Here is an 18,442-nt window from a genome sequence, read left to right as displayed (position 1 = left end):
CTCGTCGTAAGCAGCTGCAACGCAAATGCGTAATAAATCGGCTTTTTTTTTTTTTTTTTTTCGAACCTGTAACTACAACAGCTTTCAGGTTTTTTTTTTTTTTTTTTTGTGCAGTTTGATAATTATCACGGTTCAAAAGTTTGGTTTCGAGCGGCTTATGGCAAAGCCGAAACTATCTAGAGTGATGGCAACACTGTATGGCCGCGACGTGACGTCACGGTGGTGCTTCGGTACGCGGAACGTGCGGAATCAACCGCAGCACCATCGTGGTGTGACGTCACGGGGTGCTGCGGTACGCGTCGCCCAGTGTTGCTTGACTAAAAGCTAACCCGCTTGCCACCAGCTAAAGAGCAGCTAATAAGATCTTTAAAATCTTTTTTAAGCGCAGGCGAATCTCGATTTGCTTATTATCGCAGCCAATGAGAAGGCGGCATTAGCCCATAAGAACGCCAAAGAACCAGTCACGTGAGCATAATAAGCGGCCAGCCCACGTTTCCTAAGTTGTCAGTGAATCGGCGCTTTGGAACGGTCGCTACCACAGGGCATATGGTCTCTCAATCCCCCTTTGTCGCACCCCTACCTTAATCGATGGATCTTCCAGAGCGATCTCCCTAAAGCCGCCTTTTTTAGGGAAGACGCGACCCGGCGGAGGCTGTTGCCACGCGCACCTGACCGACCCAAGTGTCGACGAAAAACCACCACGCCCAAAACCGGACCGCTCGTCGTTTCCCAACCCCGACGGCGGTTCAGACGCGTGCACGATCCATTGACCTTTGCCCGAAAAGGGGTCGTCGAGACTCGGGCTACGGCCAGGGTCCGCGAACGGTGGACAACGCCCCGATCATGTCGTCACGGGGTGTTGCCGGTGCCTTCGTACACTTACTCCGTTTCACCTCACCGCAGCGGCCGCTACGAAAGCTCCTTGATAAGGTTTATTCACGCTTCGCGTTCCTCGTGCCCGAGCCCCTATATACATGCTTCGAGAGGCCACCGGGTGGAGAGGACCTCTTAGCTGACACTGCGGAGGCGAGCTATCCGTGCTCACCGGACCAATCAACCAGCTCCCTTGCGTCACCTGACCCCCACTCTTGGCGCCTGGGCACCGACGGGAGCGTCATCGCATCAGAATTACGAATGATCCAAGGAGTGCCTCCCTACCCCGCAATGTCGGGGTAAACTAAGTATGGTCACGGCGCAAAGAAGATAACGCTCCTCAATGAAATCGAGTCCGAGCACTTTCGTCGGATGGAAAGTGTCTCGGTCGAGAGAGTTCGTCTGCAGTAGACCGCTTCCCAGCGGCGTACTTTCGGCACACGATTGCAGCCGAAGGAGAAGGGGCTCTCTTTGTGTCCGGCGTTCACAAAGGGAAGAGGAAGACGGCACAAAATTGAATCTTCGCCAGTCGCGACGATAGCGCACTTGCGGACGGGCGCCTGTGCACCATTCATCCCTAAGCTGACAGTGCGGTGGAAGCTATGTGCTCGCTGCACCCACCGATGTCTATCGTAGAAGGCTAAATCGCGGATCCAGGCCTTTGTTGCTGAAGGCCAGTGGTACCACCGGAAGCCGTTGCGTGACACCATCGAATGCACGGAGCTCTATGGGAAAAAACGAGCTGGAGTCGGCGATGAAACTTTTTTGGCTGCATTTCGGGAAGCCTGTCAAAATAGTTTGTGCACAAACATTAAAGCTGACAGCCCTCGCAGTTCTTATAAATAAATGTTTTTGGTCAAGAGTAGCTCCGCTGGGCGAATCATGTAGCCCAGCTCAATGAGACAAGAGTCACCTATAGAGTCACCGCGGAGTCGGTGGCGGTTTCGGTGAGCTGGGTTGAGCAGACGACAAGCTCAAAGGCTTTGCCACGCGGAATTCGCTCACTCCCGGAAAGCCGCCGTCAACGTGGAAGTTTTTCGACATTCATTATCTTCTGGGCTTCCCCGAGGACGGTCTTGTTGAAGGCAAGTTCCTGCGTTTACTCTGCGACGAAAGCAAACTTCCCAGCTCAGCCGTGGGTGCCCTGGCACACTTGGTTATTTGATGGGCGATCGACAGGTTTACGGGTTCCAATTTCGACCGCGAAACATTTGCACCAATCGCCACAAGATGCCATTAAACATTTGCAACCAAGCTCCAAGTATAAGTAACCTTCATAATCCTTACTCTTTTGTGTTGGCCTGTTCCTCGCATAGACTTCCAAGTACTACCTGGTGTCAAGCAATGGCAAGCAATTCATCGAGAAAGCCCGAGTAAGTTTCGAAACGCCGCGGTACGAAACCTTTACGCCGGAGTCGTATCGAGTTAAATTTTGGAACACTGTCTCGACTTCCACCTGATTACGTCATAAGCGTCACGTTGACGACGGTCGCGATCCTGGCGGTGTTTCAGCTAGTAACAGTGGTAGACGTGGCAGACGCCTGTTTTGCTGCAGGTCGCTCTCCAGTGTGACAGTCAACGGAAACTTCGGCACTCGTAGCTTGGGACGCCGTGACGACAGCGACACTCGCGTTCGCTCGTGCTTTTCGACAGCATTTCTACCACCAACCGCAACGATCGCGACATCCGACAGCAGGAGACTTCGGCTTCTGTGACGTCATTTGTTGCCACTTCGGGACTACTTGGGCAGCATAGGATGATAAACACACCAGTCGGAGATGCGCTCCAGGCGCCATAGTGCAGGCAACTGAGAAGAAGCATTTTTGAACGACGCTCCTCCGTGCATGTTGTCGACTCATAGATATAAGGAGTATTCACTGGGCGCCATATTTGTGGGTGCTCTCTAGAGCGCATGCTCAGAACGAGCCCACATTAATAGACCGGCAATCTTAAGGGAGCGGAATGCACGTTACAAAAGAAATGTCGAAGCTCGTCATCAGCACGCACTCAGCAGCAGCGCACACGGATATGGCCACCGGTGAATACTTTAACGATTTTTTTTTTGTCTGTGTTTGTGTGTGCGTGTGCCCGCGTGCGTGCGTGTGTGCGTGCGTGTGCGTGTGTGTGTTTTATGCCCGCGTCCCATTAGAGCGACAGACGGAGACAAAAAACAGTGACAAGCCTCCAACCTGCATGCTCGTGATGGTACCTTGGGCAGGCGTTTAGTCGTTCGGTGCTCGTGAAGTAAGCACGAGGGATTGCAAGTCTGCCAAAGATACCCTCGCGTGCATGATGCTTTGAGCATAGCCTCCTTTATTCTACAAAGCCTCTAAAATCGCGAAAGACTCTGGTTTGAGCACCGTGGGTTTGATTAAGGCTTGTCGCTGTCGTTTGTTTCTGTCTGTCGCCCTAGTGGGACACGGGCATAACTAAGATACGGCCACATGTATACTCTATGTTGGGTGTGTGAATGCCCTCCTGCTTAGGACGATGCCATTCTTTGTAGTACCCGATGCCGACTGCACGAGCTCTCGGGAAAAAATCCGAAGAAATAGCCGGTAACATAATGTCGCCGTAGCAATGTCAATGCCAAAAGCTCGGTTCAAAAGACGAGCTTTCAAGCGCTCTGGAAAAAAAAGAAAAAAAAAAGCATTCGGAACAAAATGGCTAGATGTCATCACCCTAAGCAAAGCGCACATGAAGGCACCCTATGAAGCAGCCAAAGCTATAAGCCCGAACTAGCCCGCGCTCCAGGCTTTGAGACGTGCACTTCTAGTGCGAGTGCTCGTTGTGCGGAAGAGCGCTTCAAAGTCCTCCATCAGCACGACTTGTAACGAGCGAGGCGAGAGTGCTTCCGAACGAGGGCCGGCAGCTTGTTTCCACACAACTGCGTTCGACGCGGGCGTCCGAGCCGCGGGTTCGTTGCCACCCCCCCCCCCCCCCCCCCTCCTCGCACATGACGTAATGAGTGCAGCAGAGCCCGAACCTCGCGATCGCAGCCAGCGGCTCACCCAACGACCGACAACCGCAGCACGAGCGGGGAGGCTACACCGCGGAGGACGCCACCGGAGCAAATCCAAAGCTTCTCACGTGACTTTCGGGGTAGTCACGTGGTGTGTCCGCAACGCTGGTTCGGCCGGGATGTCTCGTAGCATCGGCTTCGGTCCATCGTAAGCTGAAACGGACCGACCGTTCCCCTCTCGACAATTGCGAAACCAAAATGCATCCTTCGGAAAAGAACGTCCGTTCCATCCCGACGAGACAATTCGCCTTTGTGTCGCGCCAGCGACCCATGCGCTGGTGCAGTCTTTAGAACGATGTCGACAGTCTGGCTACCGTGAATGGAGTGCCTTGACAATGAAATGACGCAATCGAAGAGACGGCTGCTTGACTGCAATTTCGAGTCATTCCACTCCGGGGGCAGCATTGCCTTTTGTCAGACCGTGCGTCGCCTGGATAACCCTTACTGAGTACAAATTTAGGAACTAGTTTAGAATCAATCGAAGGGAGTTCTCGAATGCAGCGCAGAATGCATCAGCAACGGAGCCGGCGGTGCAGAAACTCCGATTCCGACATTTCGATTTAGCTCGAAAATTAGGCGAGTTAAGCTGATGAAGCTCGATTCGCATGGTGCGATGTTAATCGCAATTTCGCGAGTGCGGCTTTTGAGCACCGCCGCAGCCTCCACCACGCTTTCTTGGCCGCACGAGTGACGTCACAAGTAAAATCCGATCGTGAGAATCGGACATTACAGAAGCTTGATATACGCTTACGCTAAGAATAGCCAGCGTTGTTTGTTGTAGCCTTCTACGCAGGAACCCCCACAGAAACATGCAATACTAATAAAAGCATGGGCGAATTAAAAAAAAAAAAAAGGCCGGGGGGGGGGGGGGGGGGGGGGGGGGGGCGACCATTCCCCCAAAAGAGAGATAAGACTTGCGTAAGAAGAAATACTAACGTGGGGAGTCACAGCTAAAGGAGGCCGGATGGTCACCATTAATTGGGGGAGGGAAGGAGGGGATAACAGCTGATTGAAGCAAGACCCCTCCCTCCCCCCCCCTTTTTCCGTAAGCCCCCCCCCCCCCCCCCCCCCCCCCCCCCCCAAGCTACTCTTTTTTTAATAAGAAATTGACATAAACCAGCCTTTTTCAGAAAAAAATAATTATTTAGTTTTTGAGGAGGTCATCGAAATAGATCTGGGCGACATTTCGTTCTTTACGTTATCTCTCTGCAAACCACTCTTCCACACCGCCCCCCCCCCCCCCTCCCACGGCAATCCACCCCCCCCCCCCCCCCCCCAACCATCCCAGGGCTGACCCACAAATCTGTCCCTTGGTGAAAGCGACCCCGCGACTTCCCTTCCAGTTCCCCGAGTGTACTTCAACCATACTGGCCTAACAAAATACTGCAGTGTTTAAAAATGAACAAAAGAACTCGACTAAGCACGGTGGCCCGAGAATAGACGCGGCACGACAAACGTCACAGCGAAACGCGGGAAGACATCCTCCTACACACCGGTCCATGCTGACGGCGCGTCAAGACAAACCGGCACTGTTTGCATTAGAAACGTCTGTCTCGGGCTTTGTAGTGTTTGCCCAGACAGCCGGCAGCACAAAGCACCGGTGAAAAAAAAAAGGCGAAATAAAAAAAAGCCAAGCTGCCATCCTTTTTTTTTTTTTTTTTAATCTGTTTTGGGTAATGTTTAACATGTCGTCTAGAAGTCTTCGAGACACATCACTGACGAACATCAAACCTTCTTCCCACCATACTACAATTTTGTTGACAACCTTTCAGTATAAAGAGAAAATCATTAGCAAACGGCGTCGCTTGTTCGCGCTTTATTCTATATTGACCAGTGTCCGAAATCCAAGCCCCCAGCGATAAAAATGGGAAAAAATAATCTCAAACGCAGGCTCTTGCGAAGAGAGAGGTTGCGCATAAAACGAGACTTTTGCTTTTTACGGCACTCTTAACATCGGTGTTGTTGTTGGAGCTTCGTGACTACGCATTCCTGACGTTCTTGTACTATAATATGAGCGAAGGTCTCCCAAAAACCGCAGCCCCCATACTGTGTTATGGCGTCAGCATAAACAAACATGGCAGCGCCCATGGAACAGAGAAGACACCGATCTACGCATGGAAGGCCCTCGCTCAAATTCTCATATTCGCTGGTGGCGACTCCTAGCTGACACTGTTCTAACTTGCATCATCGGCTCATTCTCCAGTTTCGCTTGGCCTGGAAGGAAGGTCCAATATTACGCTCGTCACCCCGTAGAGTATACGTACAAAGCGCAACACTGTTAGCGAAAAACCGATCGAACGGTTTTTCGCTAACGACGGGCCGTCGTCCAGACTACTAGTGTGTTAATTGGACAGTAGTATATTTTGGGGCAAGAACCCAAGTCGTAAAATTCGCAGGTCGATCGCATTTAGAAGCAAATGGTGAAAAAGCGTTAATGACATGTTCGCGCTAACGCGCGTCCCCCGCGCGTTTACTTTTTCATTGTTCGAAAAATAGAAAAGAGACGAAAAGGGGGCTCGTCTGACATTCATATAACTGGGTTAACCAACCGAAACCCCGACCCTGCGCATTTAACCTCCTTTTCCCCGTTGCACGTTTCAGCCGCTAGGCCGCGAGAGTTTTCGCCGCACACTTGGATGGGCGCTACTAAAGGCTGAACGTATGTAAGCGATGTAGCGAGAGACGGGCAACGGCGACGAGAGTCAGCGGCGAAGATTTCTCAGTGTCGCTGGTCGCGTCGCTCGGTTTTTGGATTTCTAGAAAGCGTCGCTCATAGCCTTGGCCGCTTGCCCCCGCCGTTTTCATGCGTTCTGCCTCGTCGCGCGACTGACCGAGCGACAGCGAAGCGAGTTGCCGTTGCTTGTATCGTCTCTTGCCGAATCACTTATGCGGTTCATTATACTTAACTTTCAGGTTCGCTCCTTCGCGTCTTTTCCGTTCCGTGGTGAATTCGTCTACTTTATTTGGAGTGGCGAATACGACAATAAACAATACGGCAAAACAGGACCCGTAGGAGAGGGAGAATAACAAATAAGCTACAATTACTAGCTTCGGCTGTCTGATAGAATGTGTCTTAGAAGCAATTTCTTCAGCAACCTCCGATATCTGGGAGGTGCTTGCGGCTTATTCACTTCCTCAATGAAAAATACGCGCGCGCAAAAAAAAAAAAAAAGAAAAAAGTGTTTTTAAAAACATTTTTTTTTTCCTCGTGAGTAAAACACGCACCTTGTCAGCTACAGCTTCTTCGAGAAACTTCACACAACTTGCACGCAAATCAATCTGCTCTCACCGAGACATTCTTCTGCAAACTATGCCACAAAACAAAAACAAAAATTAAAGATTATCCCTACGGTGCAGTCTTAAAATGCGTAACGGAACGAACATGCGGTGCACACAGACAATGACCACAGACGGTGAAAACAATCGGTGCTGCAAGAAAGTAACGAAGGGTTCTCGTGTATCACCTCAATAAGTAATCCGAATAATACGTAGAATACTATAACAACAAGAGACAATCAATTAGATGTCAGTTCATTACTGCCCCTGTATGGAGTCAGTCACGACAGGGCCGTTAAACTTCTCGAACGATCAATTCCCGGGACGGGGAAGAAGCCGTCTCGATGAGAACTTCGACGGTGTTTCCTGCAGTATTATGGCACCGCTCTTTAAGCTCAAACTTAAGTTCGACATGGAGACCAAACCTTCCTTTGTCTCCAGCGCACTCACAGAACGCGTTCAAACGGGAACGCCCAAGACAGGCGTTCGCGTTCTAATGCGCTCGACGACTGCAGTGGCGACAAATGCAGCTAGATGTTGCCTCTAGCCACCAATCCATCCATTCAAAGCTCGGCGTTCTGGCGTCCCGTATCGTTTCCTTCTCTCCCTCAGTTTGAGCCCGCATAGTCACCCTCGCTCTCTCATTTTCTCTTCGGTCATCCGCGACGACGCGCGCGCGGAGTTGAGAGGTAACAAGCCGTCCGAAGTACATATCCTCATTAACAAAAACGATAGAATAAGTAAAAGGTAACTTTTTATGAGCACCAAAATACTCAAAACACGTTGATTAAAAAAAAAAAAAAAAAGAAACACTTGGAACACATAGCCGCGGAGAGTTGGGAGTAAATCAAATGATCCGCGTTTACGCGCCAAATCAACGAAGGTCATTACTGCCACGCCCCGAGCGCAGGATTGGGGTACGATTGAAACGAAAACGGGGATCTTGTTTTGAAGCGCAACCAAGACTTCGATGCGTGGTGTTAAACGAGCCAAGAGACTTCCGGCGTCTCTGGCGTCACTAGTCGTATCTTTTCGGTTCAACTTACTCTTTCTCAGCAAATTTAACAAAAACAAATCCTAATGCTTTGCACGAAAAGAAAAAAAACAAAAACAAAGGGCGGTTATTACATTTACTGGCAGAATAACAACGGCAGGGCGTCTTTTTCAAGAGGCCGGTTTCCAGCACACGCTCCATGCCTTCCGCCGTCCTTTATCTGCGAGCTCGAGCTGCATGAGACGCCGAAGCATTATCGAAGGTGGAAAGCCATTCTCACTTAGCGAGCGACTATTAGTGCCGAGATGTTTCGGTGGCGCCCCCTTATGGTTTCCAACCGTGACGTCACGAGTTGTTACCCTGGCTGCTCACCATCAGTTCCAACAACAAGTTCGATGGTCTGTTTAAAAAAAGAAAAAAACACAGTGGAAGCTAGGAGCCATCGCATTCCGAAACCAGTTGACAGTCTGACAACGCTCTTATATGCCCGTGGTTTGGCTATAATCGTGGAAAGCTTTTGCTCCCGCACGTCACAGCCCCCATGCACCCCGGTGTCGCCCGCAGCAGCCAAGCCACCGTAGGCCGCGACGCTAACCCGGTCGGTGTCTCGTTCGTATACCTGCCGCAGAGGAATCCGTGTCACTGTTTGTTTCCTTTCCAGGACGAGAGAGTGCCGTGAACGCGGACCGCTCGAGGCGAGGTCGCGGCGCGCGTCGAAACAAGGACTGGATGCGAGGGAACCGATCGGCAAACAAGATCGTACAGCCGCAACCCGACGTGCGCACCGCCGACGCGCGCGAACGGGTGACGCAACGTTGCAGTGAACCCTACGCGAGCCTTGGCCGCCACGGGCACAACGCTTCACGTTTTGCGCCATTCCAAGATGTCTGCCGCCAGCACTTTTCGCGCGCCTGAGAGCACCAGCAGCACCAGCGTCTCTGCAGCCGAGTGCTTGGAGCGCAGACCTAGAAAGCGGCTTCCGGATTACGGGGAAGTTGTGAAAGCAAACCCGTACCAGCACCGAACATGTGGACACAAGGGCTGAGGCACGTTATGTTCGCGGTGAAGGTAGAAATGCAATTGAAGCGGGCTTGAAGCGGGCGCGTCCGCTTCAATTTTCACGATTTGTCGGAGTCGTGCGTTTTGTATACTGTCCTGTTTGGACACCCCTTTACGGATTACGGGGAAGTTGTGAAAGCAAACCCGCACCAGCACCGAACATGTGGACACAAGGGTTGAGGCACGTTATGTTCGCGGTGAAGGGAGAAATCCAATACCACATCCAGCCCTGTAATGTCTACTTCCAAACCAAACCGTTATTATTTTTTCATTAAGGTTTATGTTTAAACAATACGCTGCACACGTAGTAGTTGTCACGTCAGATAACAGAAAATCCGTAAATTTAACAACGCCGAACAGTATTGAGAAAAACAAAAATGGTACAAAGATTTCCGTGTTTCAGTTTCGTTTAATACAACCAGGTGGCGCAACGAGCGGAGCAAAGGCGTAGAACCTAAATTGTAGAGAGGGCCCATCTCAAACAACGGAGATCGTTCGCAATTTAATGGGGGAAGCCTACTTCCGCGCCGATGGGTTGCGAGTGCGCATGCGTTGTAGCGCGGCGAGGAGGAAAGCAGGCGGAAAGGCGGAGACGCGATCACCCCATTCGCCACCTCTTCGCAGCTGGTATCGCAAAGGCGGCCCACGAACCACGTGACCCCTGATCGAGCAGTTGCACACTTTCTTCTGTAAGACAGGCTCTCTACAAAGCGCCTCCGCTCAACTGTAGGAGGGTAACGGCTAGCGAAAGCCTTAGCATATATCAAAGGCGCCGTTCCGCTAAAGCTGAGCGGAGCGGAGCGTGTAAATGACCAGCTAAATCTACCTGGACTCCTGCCTGTGTCCATATTTACTCACGACGGTCGTGCAAGTCCTGTCGAAGCACCGGAGGATAGGTACTTTAGTGGGATCTCTGCAATATTTTCCTATCATTTCCTTCGACCTTTTCTCGAACCTGAACATCCGTTCAGTTCGACGAATCTCAACATTTCTTCAGTTGGGACAATTCTGAACATCCCAACCGTTGGACAAATCTGAACATCCTCTCAGTTGGACAAACCCGAACATCTATTAAGTTGGACAAATCCGGACATATACTCAGTGTGACAGATCTGAACATCGATTCAGTTGTAAACATGTGGCTATTTGTCACGTACTTGAAGCTTTGAGCCTTTCTGCCAGTCAGTGGCAAGCCGCAGTGATGGCGTAATGTCTGTGAATCGATGGCCACAAGGAAGGATAGACGACTACGGCGAAACCGTTTCGTGGTTTCTTCAAAGATACAGGTCGGTACAGAAATATACACAAAACGTCTCGACACCCCCCCCCCCCCCCCTTTCTTTTTTTCCCCTTTCCATCGCTTGTACGACTTTGTTTATAAAACCAAGTTTATTAACCCTCGTGAGGCGTGTATTTAAGGTGGAAATCAGGACATGTGACAAAGGTCGCAGGATGGATCATACGTGGGTAGTATTGTAATAACTCAATTACAGCAATAAAATCATTTTCCTTATTACTTTTAGATGCCATTTATTATTTTCGAATAAAAGTAGTTTTAGTTGTACTGTGATTACTCTAGGACTTCACTAATTGAAAAATCTCAATTACAATCACAACTACCTTTTTTTCTCTTTCAACATTCTGTCCCAGTGGGGCTTCGCTCTGTAGAGTCGCTTCACTGACGAGCGAAAAAGCACTGTCTGCCTCAAGGACATCTTGCCAAATCGTGGGGCTGCGAAAGCGCCGACAATCCGTCAGCAGAGCGAGTGTCAAAGCCACAACAACACCTGCGGAAGGTGTCATTCATTGTTAGCATGAACAAAAATTATGACATTGTAATTAGCGCGTAGAATATCTTTGCTCCACGTCTGCCATTTCCAAAATAAGTAAGTGCGTGAGCCAGGCACGTAGCCAGGGAATGGGGAAGGGGGGGGGTGGGGAAGTTGGTGGCCTGGCCTCCCCTCCCCTCCCCCCTCCTCCTCCTCCCCCCCCCCCCCCCCCCCCCCCGAGACAAAATCCTGGCTACGTGCCTGGCGGGAGCCTTCATTAGACTGGTTTAGCGACTATATTGACACTAATAGATCACTTTTACTTTTGACTACCGTGATAAAAAGAACGCCAATGATCTTGGTAGTGTTGCAAAATAACAAAACAACGAATTCGATCGTATTACACTCAGAACGAAGCTCTCTATCATATAATTTGTGATGTAAGTGAACAATAAGGAAAACATACGATGTGATGAATGAAAAGCGAATGAATTAAGGATCGGAAAATACATTTTAGAATGGAAAAATATTATCCTATTAACATCATTGTAGTCGGGTAGCTCTCAAAAGAAAGTAACTGTGAAGGAATTGCATTACCTTCTGAACGCAATGCGTCATTGTAATTGACAACCTTCGTGCGCGTAATTCTGATTGTACATGACTACCTTTGGCGCTAAGTAGTTGCATATTTAGTTTCATTACATTTCACAAATAATTAACCCAAGTATGACCATGATGGGGGCGGGGGACTGTTTATGTGTTACAAATCCGTTGCACGCAAAAAACACTCCTAATATAAAAAAAAGAAAATATATATATATTGACAGATGTACGCAAATTACCTAGGATTATTTCCAGAAGTTCCCAGCAGGCCAATGACGCGTCAAAAAACAAAAGTCAAAACCGTCGCCGACGTTATATTGTGCTTCTTTATTACAATAAGAAATATGACTATTGATATGTCATATTTCTGTAGTCATCCAAAAAAGCTCCACAAAGAATATATATATATATATATATATACATAATTTAGAGTGTGCAGCAAAAGCGCAAAATGATATAATTTCCAGAAGTAAAATCTACTTTAACTTGATAGCAAACGGGCCTTCGGATGTTTATGGAGAAAACCATGTTGCGTTTGCATAGCAATACTGCAAAATCGTTATTTGTGAGATGTGTAAACAACAAAACTGAACTTCCACAAAAAAAAAATCTTTGTAGAGACGTTTTTATTAGAGATCAAAATGAACTTGTACTAAATATTGCATTTCTGCTTCGTCTTGTGATGCGACTTTCTTTGCTAGTCTCATTCCGGGTGCGGGAAGGTTTTAACGGATAGCTGGAATCCACAGAACTCATGCAAAGTTGCAAACGTGTCCTTTGTGTTAAGGTCAGCTCCCCGCTATAGAAAAGGGCGACGTGTTGTAGGCCTCAGACTTCCCGTCTGCTTTTATAAGACGTTCGCTTGGAGCAGTTGCGTTGTTGTTTTCTTTGCTTCATGATCATCATCACTATGTAGAGTTTTATCAATTTGTCCCACTAACAAGGCAAAACTGTTGAACAAAACCATGTCTTGAAAGCGGGCGTCTGCCCCTCTTACTCTCCTTGTTTATTTCTTCAATGCAGTTATAAGACAAAGAAAAAAAATACAAAAAAAAACAATGCGTTCGCAGAGAGATACGTCCCATTTTCTCGAGCTGGCGAGACGGCAAAAGCTATCTTGGCCTCCCAGAGCCGCCCCGAGCTCCTTCCTGCACAAACGATTAAGCCATCGTAGCAGACGACGAGGAAATTTCTAGAACCGTCTGCGCGGGAGCAGCCGAAAATCACCGAATAGCTTTCTTCCGCCTCTTGGCGCTCATTATCCGGACGAAAACAAGCGGCTAAGCTTCCCCCGACACGAAAATAAGGAACAAACGACCACGATCCCTGCTCCTGAGCCGGCAGGGTTCCCTCCTGCGTGCCTATCGATCGCGGCGATGCCTAGAGTCCAGCGCCCTACTGCCCATGCTGACTTCTCCGTTGTGTCGGACAACCAGGCTTCTGTCGACACACAGTCGTCCACAATAGCATACTCATAAAAAAAACAAAAAAAACACCTTCCAGCCTAAGATAAAAAAAAAAAAAAACGATGAGTCACATTTAGCGAAATCTGTTCGCTCAAAGCTCGACGTAGCAGCCGGCGGCCAGTAGATCAAAGCGAGGCCTAACGGCAGAGCCGAACTCCAAGAAGGATGGCGGCCCAAGAACTCCAAGAACGATGGTGTCACCAGCGTGCTCGACAAAATAAAACGAATAGAAAAAATAAAAAAAAAAATAATAACAATAACTTCCAGATAGTTGTACCTTTTTAGCCCACATTTTTTTTTTTTTTTCCTGTTTTTCGTTTATTTTTTGACGCGCCAGCATACCGGCCACGCCGACGGACGGACGGTCCAAACGACGAGCCGTGACAAAAAAAAAAAAAAAAAAAATGCGCGCCGCCCCAGAAAAGTAAGATAAAAGAAATAAAAGTAATCCATCCGAAGAGAGAAACCGAGCCCTAGTCGGATATCGATCCGTGCGTCCGTTCCAGCGCCCCTCCGTTGGTCCGTCGTCCTTACGTCGCTCGACCTCGAGAGGAAAAAGGGGGGAGCCGGCTTTCGCCCCGAAAAGAGAAACCACAGTCTAGGAAATGGAGCGGCGATTATATAATGCTTCCAATTAAATGGGGTTTTGTTTTCTTTTTTTCGCGTCCTCAATTTGACGTGTCCCCGTGCATAAACTGGCGATGCTGCATATCGTGATCTCTCTCCCAGTGGGGGCAACGTTCGTTCCACGTTCGTTGAACGTTTCAGGTAGCGCCGGTGAAACGGCGTTGTCGCTCGCTCTATCACTGCCCAAATCCTAGTCGGGCGCGTTGCTCCCAAATGTATTCGCTAACCACGCATTATAGTCAAATCGTGATTTGTGTAAAAGGAAAGGTAACTCACCGAAACTGATGCACCCGATTCGCGGACCGTAGTGCCGACTGGTCGAGCTACAGGAGATCTCACACACAGGGGGAAAAAGAAAAAAACGACTCCTTCAAGCCGCGGCTCGATCCGACGCCCTCGGCGTTAGCAGCGACAGTTCATGTCCATGATGAACGCAGTAACCCGTCGAACGGATGCACAGCACGTCGGGGCACGTCCAGACAGACACCGACAACTCCGACCGATCGAGTCCTCCGGCGCTTTTTCCTCGTCGCACCAAAGATGGCGGCGGCGCAGAGCAAAGCAAAACAATCTCTCCCTCTCGCTCCTCGTTTCCCTCTCCGAGCCCTTCGACTCGCAGCTTACTCAATCTCCCACCAGGCGGCGCCACCGCTCTGCGCATGCGTGTTGCGTAACATTAAACTTTACGTCACTAGCACGTGACCACCGTATCAACCCTCACTTACCTTCACGCCCGTGTAATCGTACCGAACCAGCTGACGTCACCGGGGAATTTTCATTAGGTTGGAGTTGAAACGATTGCAATCCAGGACTGAACGTACAAATAAAACAAACCTGCGCCGCCTGTCTGTGCGATTGTGTTCGTGTCTTTCTACGAAAGAGGGAAGGAAAGGATGGCTGTCGAGGAATTTGGCGAAGGAAAAATCGAACCCTTTTCGTGCGGCTGGCGGCTGCTGCTTGGTAGACCCGCTTTTGTTTGGTTTTCTTGCTCGCGTCGCCTGCCTTCGCTCCGAGCCATCCGAGCTGCGACGGACGAGTTGGTGTCCCAGTTCGGATGGATGCGCGTGGCTGACGAGACAGTCTGCTGCTGCTGTTGGCGACAAAATGGAACCTAGCGGTTCGGCCGTTTTCTCGCTGTAGAAGGGGGGGGCTGCGTTTTTTCAGCGCGTCCTGGCTGGTTTGTTTTTCGGTGCTGATGAGATTAACCACAGCTGTTCATTCGCAGACGGAGGTACTCTGCGCATGTTGCAACGGACCAACGGTTCCTGCCCTTTCTTCTGAGTAGTAGCGGGAAAACTCGTTTCAGAGAACGTACTGTTATCCCATGTCTGGGGGGAAAAACTGCCGACAAATATTCGGCCACATAATACAACTGGAAAGAGGTTTTTATTCATTTATTCTTCGGGCTGGACTTTCCTTTTCCACTTCCATTATAACTGCTTTGTACAACTTCCAATATTTGGGATAGATGACCACACCTCCTGTCAGAACCAAAATGTCTCTTCATTTTTTTTTTTTTTTTTTTGTATATAAAAAAAGGGGCGAGACGGGGGAACAAACAAACGAAACATATGAAATGTTTTCAGAAGCCATCTGTGCATGATACACAAGTTTATTGTGCATTTGGTTTAGTGTACCTCACAAATCGAGTGTTTGATAAAAAAAAAAGGGAAAACTAATTTTCTAAAACAGATATATTTATTTTTATTTATTTATTTATAGTATAACAATATAATCAAGGATCAAATTTATTCGACGCCTAGGAATAACCATGTCCACACCCCAAAACATTCAGACACATCATGCGAAGAAAAAAAAAATTGTTTCCATAAGTTGGGAAGGAAAAAAATGTAAATTTTTGGTAGCTCGACGAATGATGATTCTCGGTTGTACCCTTGAAACTAAAATAACGCGAGGGAAGAATAATAAGGGAGCGTGTCAAGATAATAAATTTGTAATAATAATAATAATAATAGAGACGGTATTGTGTTTGTCCCCCTTTTTTCGTTCATTGTCTCTAGGTTTTTCTTTCTTTCTTCTTTTTTAACTACGATTGTTTATTAGCCCGCCTGCGCAGTAACTCTTCTTTTAAAGCCTGTGTATCTGTTAAACCAACGTCATGGAGACTCGTCGAAACCCATGTGGTGTCCGTCGTCGAAGTCTCAATTTCAGAAATCCCTCGACTCATAAAACTGTGTGTCGCTCGGGTGGTTACTTAAACAAGTGCGCACTGCGTAACCAATCCGACTGCGTCTTTAAAAAAAGAAAAAAAAATGCAACATATGGCGTGGTACAAATTTCAAATGCCCTGGCTCTTATCTCAGCATCAATCATCTCCGTCGTTTTTTTTTTTTTTTTTTTTTTTTTTTTTTTTTTTTTTTTTTTTTATTATTGTTTTTTTTTTTTTTTTGAAAATTACTCGTTAAAAAAAGAATTAATCTTCATTTTTCTTTTACTTTTTTTTTTTTTTTTTTTTTTTGTATTTCTGCACGCTTACATTCTAGAAACATAACTCCACTGTTACAGTTCCGCTGAACATTGCAACGTGCTAGAAGAAATACAGTTCGGAAAAGCAACAGCGCAATAAAATGAGGCGCCTTCATGAGAAAAAGAAAGTGAGATGTGGACGATAACATTTCTATGTGTCCTGATCTTTTATATATACATATATACAAGAAAAATATGAGGACACATAGAAACGTTATCGTCCACACCTCACTATCTTTTTCCCATGAAATTGAAGATACATATATGTATGTATGTATGTATGTATGTATGTATGTGTGTATGTGTGTGTGTATGTGTGTGTGTGTGTGTGTGTGTGTGTGTGTGTGTGTGTGTGTGTGTGTGTGTGTGTGTGTGTGTGTGTGTGTGTGTGTGTGTGTGTGTGTGTGTGTGTTAGAGCTCGTTACTTTCGTCGAAAGAAAGGAACAGATGTCGAGTACTTCTAAAAGCGCGATCTTCTTTTGGGTGTTACTATTGTATGACGCGTGAGATTGTATTGCTTTAGTTTTCTCCGTATTGTGCTGCTGCTTAGACTGTAACTGTTTTACTTCATAGCGATCTGCATTCAAACGATTTTTTTTATGCTCGAGTATATTATACTTTTAAATTTGCATTACGCAAACCGTCCGGAAATTTATGAAACGTTAGTAGTTGGATTGTTATTCTCTTCGTGGATACGGTAGATGGATGTCGGTTTCATTCTGAATTCGGCAAACGGATTATGATTTTTGTTATCTATACGTCAAAGAGACTGTGGTTATTTTGTATGACAGGCTCGGCCAGACGTCTGAGACAATCCAGGAAACAGGGCATATCACGTGACCTTGCACCCAGGGTATATGTTGAATGCAAAATTAAATAACAGTTCACATGGATATTTTTTTTTAATTTTTTTTAAAGGATCTGTATTTATGTGTTCTTTAGATGTTGATTTTTTTTTTCGTCTTTCATTTGCAGCAAGCATTCAAATATATGAAAGTAAGGCAAATTAATATTGAACGTTGATGTATGTATAGCGAGATATTGGTCTTCATTGTAGGCGTGACGAAGCTCACTCAACGCCTTAGAGGAGCAGGTTAGGTGCTCCAGTGCAATATCACTGCCAACTTGGTGCCTTTAACGTGCGTCGTGCAGCAGTGCAGGATCACACGACCGCGCGATGCGCATCAAGAAGACCACCAGAACACGGCAGCCGTACTGCATTCGATAAGTAACTTACGCACGTCGAAAACGCGGAACGACAACGCCTAAAATCTCCGGGTTCTGTAGTGCAAACTTTAGCTTCACGCGCTCCAAGCTATGATGCGCTAACACCAATGGATGACCCCACGTATTAATAAGCACGTATTGAATGCCGCAAACAGTTCGGTGCTCGCACCTAAACTTCCTCGATGAACGCTCTGCTAAGTAGCGAAAGCGATTTATGGGCCGGCGCACTCTCTCATTGGTCCGCGCCCGCGTTCCGCTTCCGCTTAGGAAGAACATGGCCGGATTTGACTCCATATCTCACTCTCGAGTACAAGCTTGTTCCCAGAGTTGCGTTTGTCAGCGTATGACTGCGTTAAGACTGCCCGCGTCGAGCTGTTGTATACGGCGACTCTTATGATGAGCCAATGGGGAGCGTTGTTCTATCTGAATTCTCGCGTGACATGACCCGTCGGAGTAACTCGGAAGATCTCGAACAGAGCCATGGTGGGCGACTCAGGAAGAACATGGAGGATCGGCGCGCCAGCTGACGACAGGAGCGAGGGGAGGAGGACCTGTGGTCCTCCTCCCTTGCCCTCATTTCCTCGCTCCTGTCGCCGGCACATGTATTCATGGTACAAAGTATGCTGAGTTCTTCCGGAGTCGCTACATACTGTTTTGAAAGAAGTCATTGTCGATCTCGAGCAAATAGGTTTCAAAATTTTAGCCGCCGTAACGGACAACAACTCAATCAACAGGAAAACATGGAGTATATTTTCAAACCCGCACAAGCTACGCGAGGCCGCTTCCCCTCATTCTCAACTGTTCCAGGAGGATCGTGACGTCATAGTCCTACCTTTGAACTTGCCCTTCTTTTCCAAAAATACGGCTATCCGTTTAAGATATCGATGCAGAGTAATGTTTCGGAGTTCGTAGCGTCCCGTTCAAGCCTTCTGCGACCTTATTTCGCGAAAACCGAAATTGGGCTGAGATACGGTCGAATCCACCGATTTCGGCGGATTCGACCTTAAGTCAGCCTGGCCAATCCTTGGCGCGCACACGT

General features: G+C 48.0%; 1 protein-coding gene across 4 annotated transcripts in view; it reads right to left on the bottom strand.

Annotated features, from left to right (window-relative positions):
• LOC8033762 (protein FAM13A) overlaps positions 1 to 14,303 on the bottom strand; it is a 143,788-nt gene extending 129,485 nt beyond the window's left edge. For 3 of the 4 annotated variants that reach the window (XM_042292298.1, XM_042292295.1, XM_042292297.1), the window contains exon 1: positions 13,966 to 14,280. The gene's annotated coding sequence lies outside the window, so the exon portion shown is untranslated. Of the gene's footprint in view, positions 1 to 13,965 lie in introns of all 4 variants that reach the window. The other variant, XM_042292296.1, reaches the window with a different exon arrangement.
• Positions 14,304 to 18,442: the final 4,139 nt, after the last annotated feature.

The sequence above is a fragment of the Ixodes scapularis genome, unplaced genomic scaffold (assembly GCF_016920785.2).
Source record: "Ixodes scapularis isolate PalLabHiFi unplaced genomic scaffold, ASM1692078v2 PGA_scaffold3__209_contigs__length_174095766, whole genome shotgun sequence".
Lineage (NCBI taxonomy): Eukaryota > Metazoa > Arthropoda > Arachnida > Ixodida > Ixodidae > Ixodes > Ixodes scapularis.
Note: the sequence above shows the minus strand (reverse complement) of the source record. Positions and strands in the feature narration are given on the sequence as shown.